Here is a 6,166-nt window from a genome sequence, read left to right on the forward strand (position 1 = left end):
TCAGTTGTTGGACACTACAAAAGTTGGATATATTTTTTGCAGACCTCACTTTTCTGTAGGAGAGAAAATAGTACTCACATCATTAACATAATGTGGTAAAGTGCTAGAAATAATGTCCAGCATATAGTAAGTATTTAGTTAATTATGTTTTATATGTGTATGTGTACATAAATGTAATATGAGTACATGTAATTAACTATTAACATATTCCTCAAAAAAGAGTAAATGTTCAGTGAATGATAGTGGTTATCATTACTGTTATCTTTACTACCTCATTTGATACTGAAAAAGGCTATGTTTATTTGTATTTTTGTATGTCTATGATATAAAACTGTTGTGACATGATAAAAGACTTGAAAGAAAGGCTATTGTTATTTCCTCAGCACCTAACATAGTAGATGATAATTCAATCATGTATGTGCTGGGTTTAGCTTGCAATAACATTAGAGCTGATTGGGCACATCTCTTACCTTGCCCACTACGTATTCAATGACATCACAGTTATAGCTGGAAGTTAGCCTTGGAGAGACTATTTCATGATAATTGTCAAATTCTATAACTCAGTATTTCCTCTATGTCAGAGATAGGTTGTTAACCACTCACTAACACATTCCTGATTAATTGTTCATCAATATTGAAGGGAAATTAAGTCTCTATATCTATAATAGTGACTCTAGCCCAGTTTGCATATTAAAATTATCTAGAAATTTTGTTTTCCTTTGATTTTAAGAGTATTTGGGCCCCACCCCAGCTGATTCTTTTTAATTCTTTATTGTTTCAAGTATTACATATATCTCCTTTCCCCCCCATTGACCTTCCCCTAGTTGCGCTCCCCCCCCCCCCCCCCGCCCCAGCACATGCCCCCACCTCCCTACTGTTTGTATCCATTGGTTATGCTCATATGTGCTGGGGTTCTTTTTCCCAGCCTTACAAAGCATTCAGCATTCTGGAGAAAGGGCTGTGCGTAGATGATTAAGAAGGAGTCTGTGGACAAAAGATATTTTTATATTTTTGAAAGGCATTGGGGGTCAGAGGAGCTTCCAGCTGAAGGAGCTAAAAGACTCTCCTCCTTGACCAAGGACTGGTGCTTTCATTAAACACAATTTGTCCCAAGGCAAGGTGGAAATATACACTTCAAAGGGTAGGTATCAAAGGGTATACAGAGCCAAAACCGGTTTGGCTCGGTGGATAGAGCGTCGGCCTGCGGACTGAAGGGTCCTGGGTTCGATTCCGGTCAAGGGCATGTACCTTGGTTGCGGGCACATCCCCAGTGGGGAGTGTGCAGGAGGCGGCTAATTGATGTTTCTCTCTCATCGATGTTTCTAGCTCTCTATCCCTCTCCCTTCTTCTCTGTAATAAATCAATAAAATATATTAAAAAAAAAATCCTTAAAAAAAAAAAAAGGGTATACAGAAACATTGTCAGTTTGGGGAATAGCCTACAGCTGTTCAGGTGTTTGGCCAACAGGAGGCAATAAAATGCTCTGAGCTGTCTGGCAGCTAACAATACCATTCAGGTTTGGGAGAGATGCTTTGTAGCCATTTCCAACAGGTAAACTACATGTGACTCAACCCTGTTGAGCTCCCCAAGCTTCACCAACCTTTTGGTAAAACTCCTGCAATTATTACATGCTGGAATTGGTTCTTGGCACATATGCATGCATACAAGTCCTTTGGTTGATCTCTTATCCCCTCACCCTCCACCTTCCCTCAAAGGTTGGACAGTCTGTTCGATGCTTCTATGACTCTGGTTTTATTTTTGTTCATCAGTATATGTTGTTCATTATATTCTACAAATGAGTGTGATCATGTGATATTTATCTTTCTCTGACTGGCTTGTTTCACTTAGCATAATGCTCTCCAGCTCCATCCATGCTGTTGCAAATGGTAAGCGTTCCTTCTTTTTTACAGCAGCATAGTATTCCATTATGTATGTACCACTGTTTTCTAATCCACTCATCTGCTGATGGGCACTTAGGCTGTTTCCAAATCTTCACTATTGTAAATTGTGCTGCTGTGAACATAGAGGTGCATATGTCCTTTCTGATTGGTGTTTCTGGTTACTTGGGATATATTCCTAGAAGTGTGATTACTGGGTCAAATGGGAGTTCCATTTTAAGTTTTTGAGGAAACTCCATACTGTTTTCCACAGTGGCTGCACCAGTCTGCATTCCCACCAGCAGTGCAGGAGGGTTCCTTTTTCTCCACATTCTTGCCAGCACTTGTCATTTGTTGACTTGTTGATGATAGCCATTCTAACAGGTGTGAGATGGTACCTCATTGTCATTTTGATTTGAAGCTCTTGGATGTTTAGTGACTTTGAGCATGTTTGCATATGTCTCTTGGCCTTCTGTTTGTCCTCTTTTGAAAAGTTTCTATTTAGGTCCTTGGCCCATTTTTTTATTGGATTGTTTATCTTCCTTTTGTTAAGTTGTATGAGTTCCCTATAAATTTTGGAGATTAAACCCTTATTGGAGATAACATTGGCAAATATGTTTTCCCATGCAGTAGACTCTCTTATTGTTTTGTTGATGGTTTCTTTTGCTGTGCAGAAGCTTTTTATTTTGATGTAGTCCCATTTGTTTATTTTCTTTTTCGTTTCCATTGTCCTAGGAGCTGTATCAGTAAAGATATTGCTGTAACATATGTCTGCTATTTTGCTGCTTATGGATTCTTCTAAGATTTTTATGGTTTCCCATCTTTTGTTTAAGTTCTTTATCCATTTTGAGTTTTTGTGAATGGTGTAAGTTGGCCCTGCCCAGCTTATTTAATAGCAATGTTCAGCCATACTTTGGACTGACCTAGTTCAAAAAAACTCAAACTATATATCATAGGGGATGCTAACATGATGCACAAAACACTGTTATATCAATGTAAGGCAATGAGATTAAGCACTTTGATAATTATATATATGTGTGTGTGTGTATATATATATATATATACATATATATATATATACATATATATATACATGTATATATATGTGTGTGTATATATATATATATATCCTATATAATAAAGAGGTAATATGCAAATTCACCATCAAGCCATCACAAGATGGCTGCCTACGACCAGGCCAGCTGGGGGGTTAGTGAGGAATGACCAAATGACTGAACAAGCAGGTTGTGTGGGGCGACCAGGCCAGCAGGGGCGTTAGAGAGGGATGACCAAATTGACTGAACAGCAGACTCTGTGGGGCGACCAGGCTGTTGGGGGGACTGTGAGGGGCGACCAGGCTGGCAGGGGGGAAATTTGGGGGTAATCAGGCCAGCAGGGGGCAGCAGTAAGAGGTGACCAGGCTGGCAGGGGGGCAGTTATGGGCTATCAGACTGGCAGGGGGGCAGTAAGAGGTGACCAGGCTGGCAGGGGGGCAGTTAGGGGTGATCAGGCTGGCAGGGGGAGCAGTTAGGGGTGACTAGTCTGGCAGAAGGGGGCAGTTGGGGGCGATCAGGTCAGCATGGGGGCAGTAAGAGGCAACCAGGCTGCCGGGGGGGCAGTTGGGGGCAATTAGGCTGGTGGGGAAGGGCAGTTGGGGGCAACCAGGCTGGCAGGGGGGGAAGTAAGGGGTGCAGTGAGGGGCAATCAGGCCAGCACACAGAGGCAGTAAGGGGTGACCAGGCCGGCAGTGGGGGGCAGTTAGGGGCAACCAGGCAGGCAGGCAGGTGAGCTATTAGGAGCCAGCAGTCCAGGATTGTGAGAGGGAAGTATGGGCCTAAACTGGCAGTCGGACATCCGCCGAGGGGTCCCGGATTGGCAAGGGTGCAGGCTGGGCTGAGGGAACCCCCACCCATGCACGAATTTTGTGCACCGGTCCTCTAGTATGTATATAAATATATATACGTACTAGAGGCTCGATAGGCCCATTGCACAAAATTCATGCAAGAGTAGGCCTTCCTTCTCCTGGCTGCTGGCACCGGCTTCTCTCTGGCATCTGGGACCCAGGCTTGCTTCCCTCTGGCCACCTGCAGGCACCTGGAACCTGGGCTGGCTTCCCTCTGGTCACCTGCAAGCACCCGGTACCCGGGCTTGCCTTACAGGGGGATTGGGCCTAAACCGGCAATTGGACATCCCTCTCATAATCTGGGACTCCTAACAACTCGCCTGCCTACCTGCCTGATTGCCCCTAACCACTTCTGCCTTCCATATTAATAGACCCCTAACTGCTCCCCTGCCTGCCTGATTGATGCCTAACTGCTCCCCTGCCAGCATGATTAACACTTAACTGCTCCCCTGCTTGCCTGATCACCCCTAACTTCCCTCCCCTGAAGGACCTGTCACCCCAACTACCCTCCCCTGCCAGCCATCTTGTGATAATGTGGGGGTGGCCATCTTGTGATGACATGGGGGTGGCCATCTTGTGGCAGCCATCTTGTGCAACGTGGGGCAGCCATCTTGTGATGTCATTGGGGTGGCCATCTTGTGACGACATGGGGGTGGCCAACTTGTGACAATGTGGAGGTGGCCATCTTGTGATGACGTGGGGCGGCCATCTTGTGGTGGCTATCTTGTGATGCGAGGGCATGAGGATCAATTTGCATATTAACTCTTTATTATATAGGATATATATATCTTCACACCTAAAACATCTGAGCTTGACTTCCATTTATACACTTATAAAACTCCCACAGGTTAATATTGTGTTGAGATCACTGACTCATAATAAGAGGTTAATAACATGTTCTTAATCATTTGGGGGTTGAAAACTGAAATGTCTACAATAGCATTTTCCACAAGTAATTTGGTTGCAAAGAGTCACTTTGGGCACTTGCTAAAACACAGTCCACCACCATTCTAGACACAATGAACCAAATCTTTAGATGATGAGCTAGAGATCTTGTTAATTCAACAGCCTAGAGGTTTCTTTTTTGTTGTTGTTTGTTTTTCTTACATGGAAGCTTTTGGAAACACTTGATAGAAACTAAATAAGTGATTTAAGTGGGTGAAATAGGCTGAGTGAGGGAGGCATGTAATGAACTGAAAGAATGCTTATGGCTATAGGTTCTAGGGCAGGGGTGGGCAAACTTTTTGACTCGAGGGCCACAATGGGTTCTTAAACTGGACCGGAGGGCCGGAACAAAAGCATGGATGGAGTGTTTGTGTGAACTAATATAAATTCAAAGTAAAGGAGCGGAGGGGAGAGCAAGAGAACCCTCCGCTCTTTCGGCTCCGCGGGCCGGATAGAACAGCCGAACAGGCTGTATTCGGCCCGCGGGCCATAGTTTGCCCACGGCTGTTCTAGGGTCATCTACCTTTTAGGAAAACAAAATTCTATAAGCCCAGTAAGGAAAAAGAAGAATTACACATGTATCTTTATCCTATCCCTGGCATATAGTAGTTGCCCAAGAAATATCTGCTAAAATTTTCTGAAAGCACTCAAGATAAACTGGAATTATGGACTGTTATAAAATATTTTAATTTCAAATATTGATAGTCCTTATATTATTACCATTCAGGTCAAACTAAACCTTTTACTACACTTCCAGTTAAAAAAAAAAGATATATATATATTTAGTTTCCCTGAAAATACTGTGAACAGGACCTGTGAATGCGAGAAGTCATCTAATCCCATTTACTCTCTTTGCCTTTGTTCATTTCATGCCATTCCCCTCCACACTGCTCTCTTCTTTTTCTCATTCATAGTAAAACAAAATTATGTAAGCCCAGTTAGGAAAAGAGAAAAATGCACATGTATCTTTATCCTATCCTTGGCATATAGTAGGTGCTCAAGAAATATTTGCCAACATTTTCTGAAAGTTTTAAAGAAATGTTCTAACATTTGCTAAAAGAAATAGCTTTATTATATGAGTATAAAAAGTTATATTATTTGGGTGTAAAAATGTAATTGAATTATCTGGGTGTAAAACACAAGAGTAAATCTTAAATGGATAGTTAAGAACAATGATTTCTTGATGATGGAAGAATTTTAACATCTATTCCTGTGTTTCTCTTACTCCCTTATATCGCACCTAAAACCTGCATTATGATAATAAAATGTAGCAATTACCTTTACCTGAGTAAACAGAGAGTAGTTTATAAACTTCTAGAGTCAGAGAGTGTGTCAATTTTTGTTTTCATCACATCCTTAGTGTCTAAACTAGTGCCACGGACATAGGATTCCCTTCATAAACACTTGTTCAATGGGATAATGTGTGAGTGAGTAACAGAAT

The sequence above is a fragment of the Plecotus auritus genome (assembly GCF_963455305.1).
Source record: "Plecotus auritus genome assembly, chromosome: 5".
NCBI lineage: Eukaryota > Metazoa > Chordata > Mammalia > Chiroptera > Vespertilionidae > Plecotus > Plecotus auritus.